The sequence below is a fragment of the Squalius cephalus genome, assembly GCF_949319135.1.
Source record: "Squalius cephalus genome assembly, chromosome: 10".
Lineage (NCBI taxonomy): Eukaryota > Metazoa > Chordata > Actinopteri > Cypriniformes > Leuciscidae > Squalius > Squalius cephalus.
This window is the reverse complement of record NC_137131.1, coordinates 42,947,647-42,974,102: the sequence shown is the minus strand read 5'-3', so window position 1 is coordinate 42,974,102 and position 26,456 is coordinate 42,947,647. Positions and strand designations below refer to the sequence as shown.

General features: G+C 38.7%; 1 protein-coding gene across 1 annotated transcript in view; it reads right to left on the bottom strand.

Annotated features, from left to right (window-relative positions):
• The window catches only part of plxna1b (plexin A1b), a 152,675-nt gene extending 127,043 nt beyond the window's left edge, over window positions 1–25,632 (bottom strand). The window contains exon 1 of the mRNA XM_079882971.1: window positions 25,487–25,632. The gene's annotated coding sequence lies outside the window, so the exon portion shown is untranslated. The remainder of the gene's footprint in view (window positions 1–25,486) is intronic.
• Between the last annotated feature and the right edge of the window lie 824 nt (window positions 25,633–26,456).

Below are 26,456 nucleotides of genomic sequence, written 5' to 3'. Positions count from 1 at the left end.
ATTCAATTTTAGAGATGAGCTACTATCATATTTTTTACAGGAAATTTCAAATACTTTGTTATTTTTCCATACAATTAGTAACCATAGCATTACCAGTGTAACCCAAAATGGTTCATACAATCATTGTTACTACTGTAAAACCATAGTAAATGAATATAGCTCTCCTTCAAACAGCATAAAGAAGCTTTCAGAATCTGTTATTTTTTATTTCTATGATAGTAGTGGCTAATAGCTAGTGGTTATTTTATTACTGTATTCATACATTTTATAGGAAGCCATAAAACGTAGAGCCAGTTGGCTCTTTAAAACTATCAAAAATGTATCCTACTACCATGTTTTTGGACATGTGCCATAGTAGCATTGTGTATTATTTTAAGTAGCACAATATGGTAACCATTCAGTACTCTGCAATTTCCATTACTGTACTATGGTACCACCACTGTACTGTAAGGGAAGTCATAAGATCTCTCTGAGTAACTGTGTGTGCACTTGCGTGCAAACCAGAGCAAAAGAAAAAAAGAAAGAGGCAGAAACCTGTACTAGATTCCCAAACCTCATTTCTCTTCATTTGAGCGGATCGGCCGTGACAGAGTCAACCGTAAATATCAAACCAAATTGCATCTGTATCCCCTCATATTGCTATCTGGCAATGGAAGTATTTGTGATTTTAGAGATAAAGTCTAAGAATGAAAGGGAATGAACATGAAACTATAGGCTAAATGATAAAAAATGTAAGCCAGAATGCCTCAGAAAGGACCTACATCTTAAGAGAATTATCAATCTCATCAAGAGATAAAAGAAATTCTTGCCTAACATCCCTGAATGCTTTCTTTCATCTTGTGTTCTCATCTTCCACTTTTAGATACGCCAATTTCCCACGAGTACCTGCACTTCAGACATCAGTAAGCGCTTAAATTACGCCAATCAATGAATCTGCAAGTGCCTGAATCTGCCACTGAATATTTATCTGTCTGTGCATAGTGCTGTTATCATAGATGTCCTTGTTTATATCACAGATCTCAGCCTAGCTCAATGTTATCAGTGGCATCAGTTTCTACTTGTGTCAGTCAAATGAGCCGTTCCCACACATCCTAGCAGAAAACCACAGACTATTGAGCAAACATTACAATCCTAGAACCTGTAGGCACATCTACCACAAGATTTATTTATGAACATGCATCCAATAAAAATGTAGAAACTTTATAAATGTTTTATTTAATTAACGTAACAAAAATTTAATTAACAACAACACCATGGAAATGCAATGCACAAATGTCTTTGCAGTGCAATGCAAAAAAAATGGTTCATTCTTAATTTTACTGTAAGCAACATATAAAATGTCTTTTTTTGCTTTTTTGCTTTGGGGCAAAAGACGTTCCTGGTGAGATTCACCCGCCACACACAAACGCTGGAGCACATTTCAGCATGAGGAACATGAGACAGAGTTAATATGGAAGTCAATTCATCCTCCATTTTTCCCACAGCTGCCCGAGGACACGTTATTCAGCGAGTCGTCTCACAACCCTTCTGCTTTAGAAAACAGAGCATAAATTCACGTACACACACTGCGGACAGACCTCTAAACCCGTCTCCTCAGATAATGGCGAGTGCTTGCAGGCGGACGGCTGATTTATTACTTGTGGCATATCAATTACAGAACTCGCCTCTCAGATCTGGAGCGAGAATACACACAGAATACACTCCGAAAAAGACGAGATGCGGCTCACGTGTTGAAAACACACACAGAAGCAATATACTCATATAAACAAGTAGTCTCAGGTGGGGAAAAAAGCAGACACAAACTATAAGAAACTTGTAAAATAGAAGAACAAAGTACTATACTATTTCATTTTGTGCACAATGTGCATTTCTGAATCATGTTCTGTATTTGCCAGAACAGAGCAAACGTGGATCCTGAATCCCATAACGCAATGTGCTTAACATGACTTTCCATTTGCAGTGTGACGAACTAACTGGACAGCACTTAGTTACGGCTTTAAACAACTAAGTTTAAAGTTTAAAAACTACAGTTAAAAAGGTTTATCACTGCATACAATTCACTATTTAGGATTACATGTTTTCGTACATAATATTTGGGTGATTCTTCACTTTGACATTTGTGATGTTTTAAACTCTGAGCGATGGAGGATGGGAAGGTGAACACGAGTTCACAGGAAGTGGCGAGTCAGCAATGACATGGTCATTTCACAGCTCATTATCCCATTAATTAAACATGCTAAATAAGCCTCAGAGAAACGATCTGCATGCAAAACTCAACATGTGTGTGTATCCAGCAGAACACAGATGATACAGCGCTGACCTGTGCATGGAGGGGTATGGAAGTCAAATAATGCCAAACATGTTTTTGAAACAAAAACGCTTGTTAAATTTCCACTAACTAAAAAAAAAAAAAGCATTGCATTTTGAATTTGTAGAAGTGAATTTGCAAAGCGAAATATAATGGACCGAAAATTGCCTGTTGAATATTAGGCTATATTATATATTTTTAAACAATGTATATTTTGGAAGTGAAATCTGAAAGGTGAATATGGATTATTAACGTTTTAATGTTTTTAATTGAATTATTCACAGCTTAAATATACAACCATGTTGAATTTCAGCCCATAAAAATGCAAGTCCTAAAAATACAACGCATTAAAATGCCAGCATGGTTAATGCAATGCAAAAAAAAATTCAAGTAGTGCAATTCAACAAGATTTTTTGTTTCAAAAACATTTGGCATTATTTTACTTCCATGAATATATCAATGCACAATCCAACAATTATGAACTGTATGCATAACATTTACCCCAAAATACCACCGTAAAATCATAAAAAATTAAAATGATCATCTTCAAACATTATAAGTAGATTTATAATCTAAAACTATGCGAGCATTTACAGTAGTAATACCTGAAATAAGGCAGGGGAATAAACAGATGTTGTTTACACTCGTCCCTTTAATGCCTGACCCGTCGGTCCCTCGACCCCCCATAGAGGAGAAAATCCCCTCGCACACACACACACACACACACACACACACACACACACACACACACACACACACACACACACACACACACACACACACACACACACACACACACACACACACACACACACACACACACACACACACACACACACACACACACACACACACACACACACACTCATCTCCAGATTTAAGCTTTCAGAAACAGGTTTTTGACCCGCTCGCCTGTCAAGATCTCTGTACTCATGAGGCAAACAGACATGCAGAGAGACATCTACCACAAATCTAGACCTATAAAACGATTATATGATCCATTATCTGATCTAAACATCTCTGAATAAGAAAGAAACCACCCAGCAACCAAACAAAACACTGCCGCAACAAAATAGCAACATTCTGAATTAAAATTAAAATAAAAGTTGAAAGACGAGTTTGGCAGAGAATATATTCTGAAGCCTCATTTTATCAGATCATCTTACTGATCTTATCACTGATTTTAGTCATGAAAGAATGTTTTTTTCTCAGTGGGTTTGGTTCTGGAAGTCCCATTAGGATTTGAAAAACATCTTTGTTTAAAGTTATAAGTCATGAACCAAACAAATCAGCTACGAAGAGGATCACATTCACATTACAATCTTTGCTTTGAAGCAAAAAAGTATTTCAAAATCAGACAAAAAAACAAAGATAGAAGACTGTAAACTTAAACTCCCCCTGTGGTGAAAATCCAGCTTTTAATGTTTATATGTGGGGTTTTTTAATATGTTTTTAAACCATGTGTAAATTCATAAGTCGACAGCATTGCTGAGTATTTCCTCCTTACCAAAGACAGTCTCAAAAACACGCTTTGAAATCGCTGGTGTTTCTGACGTCACAAACTACCTTGTAACCAATCAGATCAACGTGCGATCGTCAACCAGTGGATCTGAGTGAGTGAGTGGAGACGGGGCTCATTAGCATATTCATAGAACCATGTATACTAAAGAATTCTAAAGAAAAGTCACACACACATGATATTTTATCAATATTTTTCTAAATGTGTAAGCTTTTGGACTTTAAAGCCTCATTCCTGTTCACAAATAAATGGAAGCAGGTGCAACTGAATAAGTGTGTGACCTTCAAACTTTGACTGTTTTGGTAAACACACATGACACTATGAAAGTGTGAGTGTTAGTTGAACATCCCTCAGCCTTTATTTAATATTGGACTTCATGCAAGTCCTTCACAGGAGAATGATTCAGTGAAGCAAAAGCATTTGGGAAAACCAGGTGTCTCAAATTCCTGCAAAACAGACCAAGATGACAAAAAAAAAAAGAAACTAGCCACCGGGTTTATGAGCCTGTTACCCAGAATCCTCTGCTCTGAAGACTCGTGAGGGTTCGGTCTATCAACACTGTCTGTCCTTCTCTCTTTCCTGCAGTCTTTCCCAGGTTCTGCTTTTCACACGGTCAGTGAAGCATAAGATACAGTGCGGCTCGCACAGATGCGTGCGTTCGAGAGATAAAACACAAGATAGCTTGCAGAAAAAATGCTCAAGTTCTTTAAAGGAGACATATCATGCTTTTAAATCGTTCCTTTTAACATATAAATCATACATTTGTAGTCTATATAAAGCGGAACTGCAATGCTTGGGTCTGAATTCCTCATTATTATAGCTCCACAGGCCCCTTTTCCACCCCTTTTCTGATGTGCGTCTGAGAGCAACTCGTTTTGGTGCGGTCTCTTTAAATACAATTGAGACACTTCATACCCCGCCCCCTCTCCAGGTGACACTCGGTTCAACTCCACCCCGTTCGGCCATTTTTGTAGCTTGATAGCAGAGATACGATTATCTAGCGGCACAGAAACTTTTATTCACACGTTATTAACAAAATGTCAACAACGGAAGACTTGTCCAGCCAGCCTTACATGTTCGAGCCAGAGTCGGAGCCGGAGCGAGATGAAAATGAAGACGACGAACCTGCAGAACAACGTCTTCATATGGATGTATCGCAATGGTGTGTTACTGTATTTACACATGAAACTTTGGTCTTCCGACCTTTTACCACCGTGTCGATTTACTTTGATTAATATGTGCGAGGGAGAGAGAGCAAGACAGCGTCTAGTTTGGAGACGGTGTCTTGTTTACACTTTCGCCTGGCTCCGAAGAGAGAGAGAGAGTGCGTGCGCGCGACCGGGTCTCTCTCTCTCTGCTCGTTCTTTCAGTTAAACATGCGCCCTGTCACAAGCGCAGCAGTTCATCTACATTAGACGGTGTAATGAAGCGTGTGGGTTACTACATCCAACAACCGAACATTTTAACTTGCCCTCTCGTAACTTCTGCATCCTTTAGCTTGGACTACAAAATTGCAGCGAGAAATAAAAATGGCGGATTGCTCGAAGTGTTGGGCCAGAAGTCAATGTCCTTATTTGGCAGTTCCGCTGCAAATACTGTGACGTAATAGTTCACAAAACGTCATAGATAACAGAAAAAATCTGAACAGGTTGAAAAATAAGGCCAAAACAGAATATAAAGATATCAACGAAGCACCTGAAGAGAATAATTTCAACTTTTCTGTACTTCTAAACACTCCAAATATACAACAAAATGCATTTAAGGGCTAAAAAAGTGGATTTAGCATGATATGTCCCCTTTAAATCTAACAGGTTCGGCAGAGAGGAATGCGAGAGGCATGCGATCTGAGAATGAAAACACATCTGAGCAGTCAAACGCTGAATCACATGATGATGTGCATATTTGCATACATGCATATGCATGACTCTCCGAGAGAATGAATGATAAACTAGTAAAACAGGAGAAATGTTGCCTTGACTCATCCGTCTCTCTCAGTCTCTGCCGACATTATTACATCATATACATTGCGCTTTTTGGCAATGACTGATTATTGTGCACTTTAAATTCCAGTCACATGCTGTTATGCAAATAAGTAAATTAAGTGAATTCAGAAACACATGAATTGTTTGCAGTGCATTATCGCGAGTGCTTCAAATGAACCCGGACGCATGAAGAACGAGTGAACAGCTCAAACAAGCTCTGACTGACTATACCAGAAAAACTACAGACAAAGAACTATAGTTTACACTTTACTGTCTGAAATATTAGCTTACAAAGCATTGTGTGGTAGTCAGTCATACTATAGTCAGACTATATTTGATCTTAAGTTCTTCGATATAAGCTCATAGACAGCGAATGGTTGTGTTCTGTACGCTGTCCGTCTCTCGGCTCTACAGAACCGTTTTAGAACAGTGACATTTTCCATTCGATTTCTCAACTCTCATTTTGTGACCTTTACAGACAGATAATTCTATTCTGTCTTGCGTCTCATTTGCTGTGGAGTGTGTGTGTGTGTGTGTGTGTGTGTGTGTGTGTGTGTGTGTGTGTGTGTTGACACGATTACTGAGAGCTAATGAATGAGTGTGTGAGTGCTCTGGACTCCCTCCTCTCTGTTTAGCATTCTCATTATCAGAAAGGCTACATTTGCATCTTAAACACAAATTAAACTGTTGCAAATTGAATTGCAGATTTGTGCCACTGCACAGAGAGAGAGAGAGAGAGAGAGAGAGAGGAGAGAGAGAGAGAGAGAGAGAGAGAGAGAGAGAGAGAGAGAGAGAGAGAGAGAGAGAGACAGAGAGAGAGAGAGACACAGAGAGAGAGACAGAGAGAGAGAGACAGAGAGAGAGAGAGAGACAGAGAGAGAGAGAGAGAGAGAGAGAGAGAGAGAGAGAGAGAGAGAGAGAGAGAGAGAGAGAGAGAGGTCTTGTATATAAAACAGGTGCTGATTGCGACATCAGGTAAAGGTGATGATGTCACACAATTAGATGCTTACAAACTTTAAAAGTGGAAAATTATGATTAAGATAATGTCTAAAAGACATTAAATTGGTGTCATTATGAACACCTGAACTCACACGAATGCAGTTGTCTTATAGAACAAAAAAAAAAAAAAACGAAAAGTAGGTTTTTGCAATGACGTCATAGTAGAACCATCCTTTCAGTTCTTTAAAAGAACTGTTAGATTACAATAATATATATGTAATCGTCATTTTGCGTCATCGGAGGCTTTTTTGTCCAGAGGCGAGAGACTACAGCCAGTAGGAGGAGCTCGTTCCGCATGTGTTCAACCCGCCCATCGGGGGATCTCACGATAAAACGGCATCTTTTCAGTTTCGGGTCACTAGTAGCCTCATTTCTCCTGACACTGCCCTCTGTAACCGGTAGGCATGTCTTGGGCGTGGCCTCGTAGGGCAGCGAAGCAAGTGCATTCTGGGAGTTGTTGTCTTTCATCCACATGAGCCAAAAATAATGGTTGGTCTTGAAGACACCAACTTCTAAAATAATTTCACATTTCTACTACATAAATGACCCAATTTAAATACACATTCATCTTTCCAGCGGTGAAATATCCCTTTAAAGGTTCTTCATGGAACCATCAATGCCCATATAAAGCATGCTACTGCATTACACATGACACAGTAAGTAGCCTACTATCTTTCTAGAAAAGTACCATGGTAATATGCATTCTGGATAACTCATGTTAGCAAGACGACACACACATACGGAACTTTAACACTTCAATCACACTGAGAGCACTAGAGACAACTGACTTGCTAACAGTACAGTTTACAAGAGCGGACTGTGAGAAAGAGTGTGTGTGTCCTGCAGATCTGTGTGTGTGTGTGTGTGTGTGTGTGTGTGTGTGTGTGTGTGTGTGTGTGTGTGTGTGTGTGTGTGTGTGTGTGTGTGTGTGTGTGTGTGTGTGTGTGTGTGTTGCAGATCTGTGTGTGTGTGGATCATCAAACTTCAATCTGCAGCTCAGCAAGAGACAAAACCACCAACCGGTTCATAAACCTCCAAACAGTGACTCAACAGGACAGACCAGCTCGACTTCTTTACTGCTAACACACACACAGTTTTTAATTTGCATCAATGACATCAGTGTGTGGTTTTCTCCTCTCAAACCTCAACATCTACATGAGATACAGGTAGCATGTGTAAACATACAGTGTGTTTGCTACTTTAAAACTGGATTTTCTCAAACTACAAGCCACTCGATTTAAATAAGTCAAGCTACTCTACAAGCTAATAAAAAAAGTATCTATGCTACAAACCCAAAGCAACTCAGGCAACAAAATATTTTCAAATATGTATTCTTTGGCACAAGACAATGAATATCTCAAATTAGTGTGTCATTATTAAACTTGAACAGAAACATTTATACTGAATCTGAAGGATCATGTGACACTGAAGACTGGGGTAATGATGCTGGAAATTCAGCTTTGATCACAGGAATAAATTACACTTTATTATATATTCACACAGAAAACAGCTATGTTAAATTGCCATAATATTTCACAATATTACTGTTTTTACTGTATTGCTGATCAAATAAATGCAACTTTTGGTGAGCTTTCAGAAACATAAACAATCTTACAGACCACAAACTTTGTGATAAAAAAGCCTATATTTAACCAAGATCCGTTTCCGGACTGATTTGATCGTTAAGATACACAGGATTACATTAAAAATACTAAACAACATTAAACTTCCAAGACAATAACTGGACGCTTTAATTCAATAAAAGTCTTAAATAGTCTCCATATAACACCGTATGTGTCCATCAGACACGTCAAACCTGATCTTATTAACGGACAATCAAACAAACGTTCAAGCACTTCGAAAACAAATCTGATAACACACAAACACAACACACACGCCATTCAAACGTAGAGTGAGACTTGATTTCATCCATCAGAATGTATTTTTGGCCGATTGTGTTCTTCAATAACTCTTCTTTCCTCTCTCATCATCTCCGTCTGCTGATATCATTCAATCAGACGCGTTCATGATCAGAGTCTGCAGTGTGTCTCGTTCTTCACGACGCTCTCGGCAATCAGTTTCCTGATCCCAGCACAATCAACACACTGATTTCTCATCAACACACTGATTTCTCATCCTAACCTCCAGCGGTGAAATCAAGCCGGCTGCGATGTGATTGGCTGACACCGCGCGATCAGAAAAACTCATGCAACTAATACAAAGAAACCACACACACACAACCTGGAGGAGAAGAGAGATCCAGCACTGCATAAACCGCACACTTTATCATATTTGATAGGCCAAAGATGTGCTGAAGAACCTGTAGCACACAATCTCAATCCAACTTGCATGTTTGAGTCATTTGAACTTAAAGGGGGGGTGAAATGCTATTTCATGCATACTGAGTTTTTTACACTGTTAAAGAGTTGGATTCCCATGCTAAACATGGACAAAGTTTCAAAAATTAAATTGTACGTTTGAAGGAGTATTTCTGTTCCAAAAATGCTCCTTCCAGTTTGTCACAAGTTTCGGAAAGTTTTTTTCGAGTATGGGCATGTGTGACGTCAGATGTAGCGGAATTTCCTTATACGGGTCCTAAGGGCACTTCTCCGGGAGGACGCGGGCGCGCGCGCAACCGTAGACCAGAGAGAGAAGAAAGCGAAAGCAGTACGCCCATCAAAGCGCTCTGCTCGGCTTTAGGGAAGTCAATGTCACCAAAGAAGTGGGTTTTTGGTTGCCAGGGCAAGACATCCCTGCACAGATTCCCAAAGAACCCAGCGTTAAGGAACCCGTGGATGGAGTTTGTTTTCCTGAGCATAAACGGAGTTGTGTAAAGACTGTTGTTCCCTGCATTTTGACGATGATTGTTTTATAAACAAAGCCCAGATCGACGGATTTGCAGATCGTCTAATGCTTAAGGATCGAGCAGTCACAATGATAAAGGTTCGCAGGCGGTGAGTAAAACTGTTGAACAAATGTCTCTGTGTGTTGTTAGCTCGGCGCGTTAGCACAGCTTTAGCTCCGCCCACACGGCCCGCCTTCAGCCGCTCGTTTTTTTCCGGAAAGACTCGGTACAGCCTATCTTTCTTTTATAAATATAATAAAACTAAAGACTTTTTGGAGATATGAAGGATGCAATACTACTCTATAGGTACTCAAGATTAACAGGAGATTGAGTGAAAATGAACATTTCACCCCCCCTTTAAATTACATTAAACTGACTTTAAAAAATGAGTTGAATCTTGTATAACATAAAAAAAGTTCAAAAATGCTTAACTTATTTTGACGAGTTACAGCAATGTAAAAACATATTGTCATACTCATAACTTATAGATCATATTTTTTTTACAGTGTAGTTTAAACTTTTTATCAAGTAAAAGCCTTTTTAACTGTACAAACGTCCTCCTTCAGCTCGTGGTTCACGTCTCTTTACTGAGAAAACGTACTGATTTTTATCAAGTAAACGTATAGTAACTTTAATATTGTTAGTAATACTTCAACTGGACTGAATCAGCTGAGGTTTACTTGATTATCCAGACATCATTTATTAGAAAAATCATATGATCATCAGGCTTTTGAGGAAGGTTTATTCGTTCATCTCTCAATCATCACTGTATTGCATTGCATTTTAAGTTTTAAAACTACAGCTTTGATCATAAAACTAAGCATTTAAAAATAATCTTACTATTATTGGCAGATATAGAGTGATGACAGATATTTATATGCATTTAATGTGAGCAGTCTGTTATAAAGATTTATGTAATCCATATAAAGGCCATATAAATATCAGCATCTTCACCAATTCCATATTGTTGCTCATTTTGAGCCTCTGAATACAATTGAGCTGTTTCTTCCTTAATATTATCACAACATCATTACTATATGAGCCATAAAAGCCTGATGTATCAAATATGATATGACAATGATATGACAAAAAAAACATGCAAACCTCAAACAATCAGCACGAAACTCAACGCTTTTCAGGATTCAGCGTACATAAATGGAAAACAAAGTTGTGTTTAAAATGTACTAGAAGTAACAAAACTAGCTCAGCACATTCTCCCTCACCAGCAGAGTCTTGCTCAGTTAAATTCCCTGCATTCTTTCCTTCGAGCCGATCACTGTTGCTCTGATACGAGCGGAGCCAAACTCTCAAATCACGAGCTGAAAAACCCAGAGATCCTGCCAACGCCAGTCCACACGTCTGAGAGCTGGCGGCAGGTGTGAGCGCGCACACACACACACACACACACTCTCACAGGGAAGGGCTTTCAGGATTACACTTTCAAATGGGTGTCGTGATAAATTTCAAATTGTTAGGACAATGTTTGACGTTAAAGGAACACGCCGACTTTTTGGGACTTTATCTTCTTCACCGTATCCCTCAGAGTTAGATAAGTCCACACATACCCTTCTCATCTCCGTGCGTGCCGTAACTCTGTCTGACGCACCCAAGACTGGAGATAAATGGCTCCAGCTAGCACACTGCTCCTAATAAGTGACAAAATAACACCAAAATTTTCCTATTTACATGTTGTGATTTGTATAGTCAGAGTGTGTACAGATAACAAGGTCACATGAGACACAGCCATCTTCTAACCGTACACATACTGGGAACTATATTCTCCGAAGGCGAAGCACTGCTACTTCATCTGTAAAGTCGGCATGAAACCATCTTTCTTCTCTGTGACGTACATCTGAGAGAAACACTTCTGGAACAAGAACAAATGTGGGCGGGGCTTGATTTTGTCTGTGAGGAATTGATTGGATGGTTGTGGTTTGCTATTGGCTGATCTCATGTGAGTGACAGGTTATAGCCCCGCCCTCGTCATCAGAGAAGAGAAGAGTTAGAGAATTTAGAGAATTTATTCTGATAATGATGTGCACGTATAAATCATTTATAATGAATGCTGCAATATTGCATAAAACAACAATAATTTTCCATGTAGATTTCATGTTGACTTTAACCACAGCAGCTCAACATTATTCTGTCTGGACTGAACAACACCGCAGACAAAGCCAGTTTATTCAGAATCAATAATAAGCTGATCTCACTGTATGCAAACACCCACAGGAGTGTTGACCGAGACTTCCCAGCTCTCCTTACGAACCGTGTTTCTGTGGGTGTGTGTGTGTGTTTGTGTGTTTGTAGAGCAGCCGCCAAAGACTGACAGATTTGGCTTGGTTCTTTGTTTCCGTCTGGCTCTGCCCGTTTCTCCGATCTCCTGAGAGCGTCAGATGACGAGAGCCGAGGGAGCGAGAGGGAGCGACCGGGTCACGGCGAGAGAAACATGTTTCGTTGTAAACCGGGACGATCCCACATCAGATCATCCGACCAGATGTATGACATTCCCCGGCCGTGAGAAACAGAGCGAGAGAAAACAACAGGCTGGAAGATCTTCCTGTTAACATTCTTCATGTGTAATAAGCAGAATGAAATTTGATTACTCATCAATGACTTGGAATAAAAGATCTGGAGAGAACAGAACACAACCCTGACCAATCAAACTCTATTATACTCCACGTCTTCATTATTTCCATGACACCAACTTTCTAAAGCAGAAAAAGTCTTAAAAGGGTTTTTAAAAAGTTTTCACATTTAAGTGTAACAAAACAAACTGAAATGCAATAATTAAACTGAAAACAATTTACAATATTTAATAATTCTACAAACATTAAAAATCACGACAATTCAATTATTTTATACAAAAGAAATGTTAATTAAACATTAAATTAAATATTACGTTTACTATCAAAATAAAAAAAATTTTTAGATTACATTTATATTTTTATTTAATTTTATTTATTATTTATTTTATTTTATATATTTATTTCTATTTTTTTATTTCTATTTTACATTATATTTTGTATTTTATTTTATATAAAAAAATATTTTATATAATTTTACATTTTATTTTATTTTATTTTTTATTATATTATATTTTTTGTTTTATATATATATATATATATATATATATATATATATATATATATTATATTTTTATTTTATTTTATTTAATGTTATATCTTTATTTTATTTTACAGTACATCTTTATTTTAAAGATATAGAGAAAATCCTCTTCCCACCATTTAAATTAACTTTTCTGCAGACATAATCAAGGCCATGTGGCCAGAAAATATATTAACCAATAATAATAATAATCACAGCCTTTTCATGATTCAATCAAATCAGAATATAAGTGTGATGTAAAATCTGACTGACATACAAATCCTAATCAACTCACACAACCTCCATGTGTATATATCATCTGGCCATCCTAATTAAAACATTTTAAAAATAACTTTTCCCATTTGTTTTGCTCAAAACTGGGCATCTATAAAATGATTTGCATCTGATAGAACTGCACGATATTGAAGAAAAGTGCGATAACTCAATGCGATAACGCTTAAAGTGTGTAACAAACTTAAATTATCTTCAAAATATATTTAAAATTATATAACCTAGGTGTTTCACATTCTTTTTGTGACAAGAAAACATCCCTAAACTTCTGAAAGTAAACAGCAGTGTTTTACTGTCGCATCAGAAGTGTTATTTTAACATCAGTGTAAACCACAGGGTTCAGGTTATCCTACATTAGGGTTATTTAACAACAGAAACTCAATAAACAGAGTTTAGTTTTCACTGTATGAATTAAATATATCCTGATTCTTATTAAAGCTCCAAAAGTTGTTCAGCCGAGAGCAGAGAGTGATTTTCTCTTCTTTTGACTCCAGTTAGTGCAAGCCGTTGCGATATACATATCACGATATATACATTTGTGATATTTCGATAACTTCGATATTGTGCAGCCCTAGCACGTGATGACGAGCAACTGTCCACCAACATCCCATTTCCCACAAAAAACACAATAACGAACAAATTTCCATGAACCTCTTTGACAAGATGAACAGCCTCTCATTCAGCTGAACGGGTGAAGCCCAAATTAACACCGTTGTTGTAGTTCGACCCCGGCGTTCATTTGCATGAGTCGCTCACGTGGGATAAACATTTCCCTTCAGCGTATGTCACGGTCCGACCCGAGAGCACAACGCCACTACATTTCACTCGCAGCAAACAATGCGCCGCTGACTCTCTGACAAACACAAAAGCAGAGCAGACAAAGAGTGAGAGAGAGAGAATGAGAGGCAGATAGATGGATGAATGCGGGGCTTTTGAAGGGGTCGGGGGGAGGCGTGTGTGTGTGTGTGTGTGTGTGTGTGTGTGTCGCCGCGTTCCTGACGGACACTGGACCGCTTCACGCATCACTGACCGGCACCATGGAAACACACCCGAGCTGGGCAGTGTGAAGAGACTCTGAAATAGTTTATACCACAATATAAACTTGGCAATAAAATAAAAAAACCAATAGGCCAACCTAGCACAACAAACACTCTCAGAAGAAAAGCTTCTAGCTGTGGAGGCTCGTTTCCGCCACAGAATAAAAAAGATATAAGGAAATTGCCACTTTTTATCTCACAATTCGGACTTTTTTTCTCACAATTTAGAGTTTACATATAAAGTTAATATTGACACTTTATATTGATTAAAAGTCACAATTGCGAGTTATAAAGTCAGAATTGTGTGTTATAAAGTCAGAATTGTGTGATATAAAGTCAGAATTGTGTGTTGTAAAGTCAGAATTGCGTGATATAAAGTCAGAATTGCGTGATATAAAGTCACAATTGCGAGTTATAAAGTCAGAATTGTGTGATATAAAGTCAGAATTGTGTGTTGTAAAGTCAGAATTGCGTGATATAAAGTCAGAATTGCGTGATATAAAGTCAGAATTGCGAGATATAGTCAGAATTGCGTGATATAAAGTCAGAATTGCGTGATATAAAGTCAGAATTGCGTGATATAAAGTCAGAATTGCGTGATATAAAGTCAGAATTGCGAGATATAGTCAGAATTGCGTGATATAAAGTCAGAATTGCGTGATATAAAGTCAGAATTGCGAGATATAGTCAGAATTGCGTGATATAAAGTCAGAATTGCGAGATATAGTCAGAATTGCGTGATATAAAGTCACAATTGTGTTATAAAGTCAGAATTGCGTGTTATAAAGTCAGAATTGCGTGTTATAAAGTCAGAATTGTGTGTTATAAAGTCAGAATTGTGTGATATAAAGTCAGAATTGTGTGTTGTAAAGTCAGAATTGTGTGTTGTAAAGTCAGAATTGCGTGATATAAAGTCAGAATTGCGTGATATAAAGTCAGAATTGCGAGAAATAGTCAGAATTGCGTGTTATAAAGTCAGAATTGCGTGTTATAAAGTCAGAATTGCGTGATATAAAGACAATTGCGTGATATAAAGTCACAATTGCGTGATATAAAGTCACAATTGCGTGATATAAAGTCACAATTGCGTGATATAAAGTCACAATTGTGTTATAAAGTCAGAATTGCGTGTTATAAAGTCACAATTGCGTGATATAAAGTCAGAATTGCGTGATATAAAGTCAGAATTGCGTGATATAAAGTCACAATTGCGTGATATAAAGTCAGAATTGCGTGATATAGGGTCAGAATTGCGTGAAATAAAGTCAGAATTGCGTGATATAAAGTCAGAATTGCGTGATATAAAGTCAGAATTGCGTGATATAAAGTCAGAATTGCGTGATATAAAGTCAGAATTGCGTGAAATAAAGTCAGAATTGCGTGATATAAAGTCAGAATTGCGTGATATAAAGTCACAATTGCGTGATATAAAGTCACAATTGCGTGATATAAAGTCACAATTGCGAGAAATAAACTTTTGTGATTTTGTGACTTTCGCAGAATTGCATGTTCATATCTCGCAATTCTGACTTTATAACATGCAATTGGGAGATATAAAGTCAGAATTGTGAGGTATAAACTCGCAATTCTGAGGAATAAAGTCAGTCTTTTTTTCCTTAGAATTGGACTTTATAAGACGCAATTGCGAGTTCATATCTCACAATTCTGAGAAAAGATGTCAGAATTGTGAGATATAAAGTCAGAATTGCAAGAAAAAGTGTCAAAATTACACGTTTATTTCTCGCAATTGTGAGTTGATATCATGCAATTCTGACTTTATATCTCGCAATTGTGAGAAATAAAGTCACAATTATCTTTTAAAATGTTTTATTCTGTGGCGGAAACAAGCTTTCATATCTAGCTTCTGTCTTGTGACATTTAAAAAAAAATAATAATAAATTATGTAGTTGAATTTCCAGACAAAAAGCTATATTATTACATATGCCGTAACCATGTTAAGAGTCCAGCACTCTGTAAAGTCTCCTCCAGCACATCCAGAAGACTGTCAGTGAACTCAGAGGAGCATCAATTCATGTGTGAAAATGATTCTTCATGCTCCTCACAACCATTCTCTCACAGTGTATATATTTATAGATATGGGAATATGACTTTGGTCGAACACACGCATGCCTGTCTCAGCACCACATGCTTCTGGAATGTTAGGAATGTGAAATCAGGCTCCTTAAAAGGTGCAATGAAGTGTGAAATGACAACATTAACACAGTCCAGAAATTACACTATCAACGCACACAACAGCCTCTCTGACATCTGATACACTCATTGAAGGATTAAAGAAAGCATGAACTGTAATGTAGTTTTGGCCACACACACACACACACACTGTTCTGAAGCAGCATTTCAAATCTTTACAGGTGTGTCATACGCCAAACGCTTAAGCATCCGTTCTTATCGTCATCACATGCATCTTTCACAGAAATAGGCTATAGACGGCTCACTAGAGCAAATAAATAAGTGAAGAGAAAGCCGTTCAAACACACAGCCAACATGCAAACAACATTAATGCACACATTTGCATGCATTTATAATCCTCAGCTCTCCTTTCAAGCAGCAGAACACGTGTAACTGTGAGGCTCACAGTTTTAGATAAGTTTAGATTTAGCCACAAAAAAGACTTGGAATATTGTTGTACAGACTAATTATGGTGTTTTTGTCATTTTTGGAGCTTGGCATTAACGTTCCTTGTATGGAAAACAGAAGCTTGTACATTGTAAAATCTCCTATTGGTGAAAAAATAATATGATGACAGAATTGAAATGTTTTGTGTGAATTATTGCAAAGCGTTTGGGGCTGAATTAATCGCAGAAAACAGAAAAGGAATTTGTATACAGTGCTGGTTTGCGAGCCCTGTAATAAAGCACCACTAGATATACAACCACTTAGTGCAATCAAACAAGACAAACACAGTATGGAGAGCACAAACGCAGTGGCTCATGGGAAGAAAACTGTTTGAGCAATGCCATAACTCAGCAAAGGAAATAAATCTCATTAGTTCTCACTGGAGCACGTTATAATTAAAACTACGTGTTGCAGTGTGTGTACATATGTCATTTATAATTGAAACATTCGCATTAGAGGTTTGTTTCATGCTTTTTAGCAATTATAAACGCACTGAGTTATATTAAATTAAAGCGAGTTTACTGCAGTGCAATACGTGGGCTCGCATTATTTACAAGCTGAGCTTAAGATACTGAATTATTTAAGCGTCTGTGCAGTTAAAACTGCAGGAGGAGCGCAGCCACAATACTGAGGAAACAGAAATGTGTGTTTGAGTGAATGCATGTGTGTGTGTGTGTGTGTGTGTGTGTGTGTGTGTGTGTGTGTGTGTGTAACATGCAGAGAAAGCAATGCCGCAGCGCTGTGTGAAGTCGCGGGGGAGAACAGTGCTGCGATTGGGATTCTCGACCGGTTCTGCTTCAGGACCCTGATTTTGCATTGAACATCAAAAGGTAAACATCTTTAAAGAAGTGAAATGCAACCGTTTTACCATGAACTGCAGAGGTCTGACAACACACACAACTTTTAAACATGAAATAGGCTCAATGGTTTCATGCTGTCCACGACCCATACACTCCTAAAAATAAAAAATAAATAAAAAATCCAGCTTTTAATGTTGTTTATATGTCTATATGGTGTTTTTAATATGCTTTAAGACAAAGCATGTGTAAATTCATAAGTCGACAGCATTGCTGAGTATTTCCTCCTTAAAACTGCAGTGAACCAAAGACAGTCTCAAAAACACGCTTTGAAATCGCTGGTGTTTCTGACGTCACAAACTACCTTGTAACCAATCAGATCAACGTGTGATCGTCAACCAGTGGATCTCTGAGCTGAGCGAGGGAGTGGAGGCGGGGCTCATTTGCATATTCATAGAGCTGCGCATAATAAATGAGGCAAGGGTGTCGAGTTACATTCAAGATATTTTAAGGCATAAAGAACTTTTTTTAAGTAAAAAACATTTAAATATGTCATTTTGGTGATCAAAGATGAGTTTTAAGGGATAAAATGATTGACTACAGGGCGACTTTAACATCAGTGGAACTTTTCCATTGCACAAAAGGTTCTTTAAAGTGGAAAAAGTTTCTTTAGAGTAGACAAGACAAAAAAAAAGGTTCTTTAGAGGAAGGGTTTTTGGCAACGCTGTGAAAAAAAACATTTTTGGAAGCTTTATTTATAGGAGTGTATGGGTCACAACACACTAGTTGAGTTGAGAACCTCTGATCTTGTGATCAGTCGCAGATTGAAATTCGCATCTCAATTCAGTCAACAATCTAAGAGCAAAACCAGGCAGAAAATACTGAGTAGAAAAGAAAAAGTCAGTCGTATAGAGGTCAGTCCTCCTGATTGCTGCTTTAGCGGCCGACTGCATTTAAAGGAGAAACATCTACCAGAAACACATCCAAACACTGAGCGCACACACACACACAGGAGATAAGCAATGCGAGGAGTGCAGAAGAAAACAAGGGGGAGAAAAAGCAGAGCGAGTGGGAGGAATGAGAGAAGTCAAGTTGACCGACTGAGTGAGAGAGAGAGAGAGAGAGAGAGAGAGAGAGAGAGAGAGAGAGAGAGAGAGAGAGAGAGAGAGAGAGAGAGAGAGAGAGAGAGAGAGGGTGAGAGGGAGAGAGACACAGTATGTATGGATGTATGACTATTTCCATTATTTGTGTGACCCAAAAATGACTCACACAGCAGTAAACTCCAGTGCAATCGTTTGATTTTGTCGAAACAACACAAAAAGTATTGCCACGTCACATGCTGCAAAACACACAAACACAATCCCACACTGCAGGAAGATTCAGTCAGTCCTCCAGCTTTTGCTCTCTTTTCATTCTGCGTGCTGTTTAAACACACTCGAAAGCATAAAGGACTAGTTTAAGTCTCAACTCCATACGACAGAAAGAACACGTCGTTTTGTGTTTGAAAGCTGAAGTGCGTAACATTTTTCACTCAATTCCATCTTAATAAACAAAGACGACGTAAAGTAAACCGTTTGATTTGATTTCCCTGAGACGTGTAAACACGGCGCTCTGTGTGTTTGAGCCGCCCATCCAGTCTGACGCCGCAAGACCGACTCCACCAATGGCGTGAGGATACGTCTCAAAACACTCGTTATTGAGCGATTACGTTTAGTGGCGCATAAGTCACACACTTCAGCTTTAAAGGAATAGTTCACTTAAAAATTAAAAGTCTGTCATCATTTACTCGCCCTCAAGTTGTTTGAAACCTGGATGAGTTTCTTTCTTCTGCTGAACACAATAGAAGATATTTTGAAGAATGTGTGTAACCAGACAGTTTTTGGACCCCATTGACTTCCACAGTATTTTTTTTTTCCTACAATGGAAGTCAATGGGGTCCAAAAACTGTCTGGTTACACACATTCTTCAAAATATCTTCTATTGTGTTCAGCAGAAGAAAGAAACTCATCCAGGTTTCAAACAACTTGAGGGCGAGTAAATGATGACAGACTTTTCATTTTAAAGTGGACTATCCCTTTAAGTTTGCAACTACTCTAAACCCAAATAGCAGCCGACTCACCGCATGTGTCAGAGATCACAGATGCTGAGAAACAAACACACACTATCAACAACAAGAAAGCCAGAAATGAGCGACTGCCAATGAAAGAGTGCGAAGCTGGAGCCAGAATACAAACAAACAAATGAACAAGCCAAAGTGGCAGTGATCCGCTTCCCACGTCTTTCAGCCGCTGTCTCATCTGGAATTTTGTTGGCTCTTTTTCCATTCTGAGCAAAGCCGACAGAACGTCCTTCCTCTAAGTTGTTTGTTGACATGCAGTTATGAGTCAACTCTCGAATAGTTTAAGACTGGAATTACAGGAGGATAATCTCTTCACGGACGCACCTACTCTACGATTAGCGGCGTAAACTTGTGCGAAAAAGTCACCAGCGTTAGAAATACGAAGCTGTGAGTCTTTAACACAAGAGAACAAGCTCCTGTCTGAAGAGAAGAGATGGACCTGTTCACATTTATATGCACTCAAGTGTAATCTGGAGAGCGGTTTGCTTGCAGGGTGTGACCGCAGCAATCGTCGGCCATTCCTGAAAAACAACTCATCCTAAATAACAGATGTCACACAGGAGACGGAGAGAGAGAGACAGAGAGAGAGAGAGAGAGAGAGACAGAGAGACAGAGACAGAGAGAGAGAGAGACAGACAGAGAGAGACAGAGAGACAGAGCGAGAGACAGAGAGAGAGAGAGAGACAGACAGAGAGAGAGAGAGAGACAGAGAGACAGAGACAGAGAGAGAGACAGAGACAGAGAGAGAGAGAGAGACAGACAGAGAGAGAGAGAGAGACAGAGAGACAGAGACAGAGAGAGAGACAGAGACAGAGAGAGAGAGAGAGACAGACAGAGAGAGAGAGAGAGACAGAGAGACAGAGAGAGAGACAGAGACAGAGAGAGAGAGAGAGAGAGAGAGCGGAGGCCCTTTGTAAAACAGTTGAAAGTGTTGCAGATGAAAATAAAACTGGAAAAAGCTGGATATTAATAATTTATAACTGTCAACTCAAAGTGTTCAATGCCATCCAAAGAAAAACTGAAAGCTAGTTTCCGTTGCGGAGTTCTAACTAAAGGTGATAACAAATGAAACTTTGGAAATGCTTGTTTTTCTTGTTCTGAATCAGATTTTCTCGTGCCATTCTTGATTCAAAGCACTTTAAAACGTAACATTATGCATTTCAAAGCAATGCCACATATCAACAGAACTCAAATGTTAGGAGTAATTTACAAAGAATGAATGCTCGACTGCAAAGGTCACAGTGAATGTTTGTTGTGTCTACCGTGAGTCTTGACTGGAGTTTGAGGAACATTTGTCTGCATTTTAAAGCATGATATCAGTGTCCTGAGAGTCTCCTGTATAGTGTGTTGACAATATGAGATGATAGATACAGAACGAGGCAGCCAATGCCAACAATTAAGATGTAAACATGCATGCAGAAGTTTACTAATAATATTTAAGAACAGAAACTGGCCATTATCCATCAACAAGTCTAGTGGGTAAAGTTCTCAGCCAATGTCGGTGATCTCAAAATGGGCAAATAATATCCGATTTATCAGTCTATCACTAGTAAGGACGCAAGTGAACGTGTCATTTCACGGCAGTCAAACAGTGCGACGTCTGCCTGAAGGCTGGACAGAGTTAGCAGTGTCTGTGTGTGAGGAAGACCTCTCACTGTTTGCTCTTTAACAAACACAGTAACAGCTAGACCTCTTAAATGCTTTTTAATATCACCACTGGCCTGAGGGACAAGACGGAGAGAGAGAGAGAGAGAGGGAGAGGGAGAGAGGGAGAGGGAGAGAGAGAGGGGGAGAGAGAGAGAGAGAGAGAGAGAGAGAGAGAGAGAGAGAGAGAGAGAGAGAGAGAGAGAGAGAGAGAGAGAGAGAGAGAGAGAGAGAGAGAGAGAGAGAGAGAGAGAGAGAGAGAGAGAAACATGTATGCATACTTTTTCTTCTTTTTTTAAGCTTAAGGAATCCCTATATTTTCCACATGGGATTTACCATGTAATCAGCTCAATCAGAACATGCTTATTTAAGAAATGCAGTTAAAAACTATATAACAGCTAAAGTTTACTCTGATTTGCTTGAGAGCCTTGATATGTCTCTGGAGTCACATTCTCTGATCAGATATCATACTTTACATCACACTAACACAACATATACCTTTCCTATTATAGAGCATAAGAGACCAATAGATCTTCAGTAGACAGAGTCCGCATTTACATTACATGGTTCAAGTGACCCAGGTCAGATTTTTTCCTCCCATGTGGCATAGATTGGAAATGACCCATGAACATATAAGCAGGAAAAAAGCACATGGATCCAGATATTCTCAGATCAGTTTCAGGCCTCATTCTGCATGATATACCGGTACGTGCGTTTGCGTCTGCCATGTAAGCGGACATATGGGATATTCTCCTGTCAATGCGAATCGCACGTCATTGAAAAAGCAACGTGGCGATTGACGTCAACTCCGGTGGACACATGACAACAAGGGCTCTCCTCTTTTTTTCCCCGCCTAAAGAGACCGATGTTTTCCTGACCTTTAAAGATGGTGCAGAAAGCAAAAGCTTGTATTATCATCTGCGTCCATTTAAAATCGCACCATATTTACTTCCTTTTTGGCCTTTCGTCCCCATGAAAATTAATTATAGTAAAAGTGTAGTAACCATGTTTTTTTGGTGGACTGATTACCATTTTTATAACCAGAGTTTTACTACAAAAACCATGGTTAAACTATGGTTAGTGTTGCAAAACCATGGGTAATGTGGGATGCCATTTATAGTAACCATGTTTTTTTGGTTTTATTAGTAGTAAATCCATGGTTAATTTTCATAAGGGTTTGTCAGTATGTCTACATTGGGTTGTTTTGCCAAGTGTACAGTGTAAATGCAGATATCAAATATGGGTCACTTTTAAAAGATGTGAGCTGGTCATCAAAAAATGTGGATAGTGTCAACAAATTGGAATTTGGCATCAAGACCTGCAGTGTAAATGTGGCCATAGAGACTTCTTTCAGTCATATTTTGGGACTTGAAATCATTGCGTGATAGACTGGCAAAGCGGCACACAAACGTTTACCCAGCACCATTTGAGAGACTAGCAGAGAGAGAGCGATTATAAATAGAAGTCAAACAGAGGGTGAGCTATGGGCCACAGAATGCCACAATTATGAGCTCTCATGCTGGAGCCTGGGATGTTGACAACGCAAGAGCAGCACAAAATATACAAAGGGGAGTTTCTTTTAGTTGAATACCAGCAAATAATGCATGGTACTGCCAGTGGTTTTGGGGCATCTGAGTGTATTATCCATGTAAACACCATGGATAATTGTCCAGTACCATATTAAATCCATTACCATTTGATACAATCACAGTGCCATGGTGGTGTAAATTGTAAAGCCGCAATCTTGCCAAGATTGTATCTCTCTCACCCACACATTTGTTAATCTTCCATGTGGCCAAATTTATTTCACATTTCCACTCATCATAATCTATAACAAAAACAATAGCCTGACTCTCTCCCTTTGTGCCCAATTTACTGCAGTGCTTGTATCTTTCGCTCCATAATTATGTCCCCACTCATGCGATTTATTTCCAATCATTTTTGTCTTGCTGAGATAAATTATTTTGGTAAAGGAGCTAATCTTGGTCATTATTTTTGCTGTGGGCTTGAGCAAAACCAGTCATGCTAGTGGGGAGGGGAAGCCAGTATGCGCATATGTTCTACAGCAGCTAGCGGGCAGTTAGCATGCCAAACTCCACACATTCGACCCTTTTCACATTTGTGAACATTTCACGTTTGTCAGAAGCAGAAGTCTTCATAGTTGGGCAAACTTCTACAGTGGTGAATAAGAGACTACATTAAATATATTTTTCGTGTTCCGATTTGCTCAAACAGCAAAAGAAAAACTCCACAGTAATGGTTACACAACTTTCAAAAGAGGACAAAATAGAGAGATTGATAACGGCAGTCAGATGAGAGAAAGATGCCAACTTAGAAACACCTTCACAGTAGTGTAACCAGTTTTTTTTTTTTTTTTTTTTTTTTTTTTTGAAGCAAAGGTAATAGGCTATAATACAAAAGTGTTCTAAATGCACATACATTTTTTTAAAAAACACACACATATATATATATAAACTTTGCAGGATTTACGATGCTGATGACCGTTAAAACGCGTCATCACAGTCTGTGAAAGGCGCGAATCTGTGTAACGGATTTTCACGGTAAAACAGATATGTTGCAGTGTTACAGGTCTTTTCTGAGGTAATGTTTGCTCGACACTACATCAGGTAAATATTCCAGACTGTGTGTGGTCTAAGAAACCTCAAACTCTAGCTAATTTTAATGGGAATTGCTTGATAACACACGTTTCAAAAGTCCTTTGACGGTTTTAAATAATTTTACACGCAGGATCTGGGACTACAATCGTACATGACAACAATAGCAATCGATGTGAATTTTATTCATAATACACATCCTAAAAGGAGGATGATGGCTTTAACTCGCTGACCCACGGGGCCCGAAGTCGTTTTTTATAGGCAAACCGTGAGATTATTCCCGTTAGGGTTGTGTTGGGAGTCCTCTTTCTAAACAAACGATTCCCTCACGCCTGATGAAACATTCCCAATTTCCATCTGAATGTCCGTCACGCTCCTAACCGTCACGTCGGGATAACAATGGGAAAGACAAGGACCATGAATAGTCGTCTGATATGTCGAGACCAATCGTTTTTCTAAGGTCTATTTCTTAAACCCCAGAAGAACCATCAGTAACCAAAATCCCACCAGTCCACGATCATTAAAAAGCCTGCGCGAGCTCAATGGTCATGTAGGGGCAGATGACGTCTGCCAACTTCTTAGAATGGTTTATAGCCTACATGGTTTTCATGCTGCACTGGATCACATACATACATGCATACATAGATACTGAATGAATGAAGACCAAGAAAATGGACAGTATGTGTAGACGCGTTCGCACACACCCACGGACAGCAGAAACCTTCAGAAGATGCATCGCAGCAACAGCTTCCATAACCAGTTCTGCTGTTAACGCCCTTTTAACACAACACATCGAGACTAATCATTTATAAATCAATTAGCCTATCGATTTTTACCAAAAGCAACATGTGGTCCTGTGAGATGAGGGTGCCTCTTGAAGCTGGATGGAGAAACAGGAGGGGTAGTTTAAAAATAGCCGCTTTCACAACATAGGGTTCCGAGACCGTTTTCAAATCGCGTTTTTAATTGTGTGCGAATTTCTCCAAAACGCCTTTGTAATGTCCGTTTCTTATCGGTCTCGGTAACTTTGACCTAACCCTACCAGCACAACCCGTCACCATGCCGCTTGCTGTTGTTCTTTGGGATCTAAATGCTTTGACACAAAGCAGTTAACCACCACGACCCGAGTTTGTTCAACTCCACAACGTGTTTGTAAAGTACGCAAACCGGATCAAGTAGCCGAAACAAAACCGCCACATTTGATACTGTAACACTTCCATTCAGCCGGAGCGTTCGAGGAAATGTAATCGTTAATAAATTCCCATTCCCAAGCCTTACATTCCAGGATACGCGCTTGTAAAAAATGTACTTCAAACAGCCAGCAAACAAACGACATCCAAATGTTTGCAAAGCCTCTAAATGTGATCGTTACTCAAAATCGAGAACAAGTCGAACGCTTGGTGCTTAAAGTTTTATACGTGGTCTTTGGATAGTGTAAAAGCCGAATGCTGGTTTCCGCACTTAAACACCACAGCAATGCTTAAATTACACACTACACGAGTCTAGTCTCAACACAGCTTTCCAAAACTACTCGCATTTCTGACTGTTTTACCGTTGACAGTTTTGATAATCCCTTTGTGGTACTTACACGTTCGAGTGATCCTTGGATGGCATGTCCTAGTCATAATTAAATTCCCAAACTCGCTGAAATATCCCGTTCCGTGCCGCGACAGGAATGCGTTCTGAGCGCGAGCAGCTTCGATCTGACTGAGCAGCGCGAGCACGGACTGCACTGGAAACGATCAATCACGCGCGGAGTGCGCACCCGGTTACTCTATAGCGCCACCGCGCGGCGTGCAAAGACACGACACTCTACACTTTCTTGTGAAGTTGAAGTTTAGTGGTCAAATCAGTTTGATCCCAACATTAAACACAACACTGTATAGTGCATTATAAAATGCAATACCTTTAAGTTTAACTTTAAACATCAGGGCCTCTCCATCACTGGATGCTTTTAAAACCAGTTTAAAGACCCATTTTTACTCTCTTGCGTCCGAGTGACGTTGTGTATGTATTTTAAATTAGTTGTTCTACGTTATGTTTGTATGTATATACATTGAATGATTGTGATACTTAATTTTTTAGTTTCTCAGTTTTTTGTTTTTTCTCTACTCCTTTTCTCTTTATTTTATTTTTATTGATTTATTCTATTGTATTGTAAAGCACTTAGGATCAACTACAGTTGTGTTAAACTTGTGCTCTATAAATAAAACTTGACTTGACTTGACAATACAGAAAATGCAATAATATTTTATAAACAATCGTGCCTTTTCGCACAACTTTCTTGTGAAGTTGAAGTTTAGTGGTCAAATCAGTTTGATCCCAACATTAAACACAAAATAGTATAGTACATTATAAAATGCGATACAGAAAATGCAATAATATTTTATAAACAATGCATATGATATAAACAATGCACAACAAAATAATTGGAAACAGAACCTCAGAAGTTTTTGTTTCATTTGACAGGACAGCAATCATATTGATGCTTCTGTATTATCAGTGGCATAAAACCATTGTAAACTCGCTTATGCTGAAAGCATTAACACATATAACAT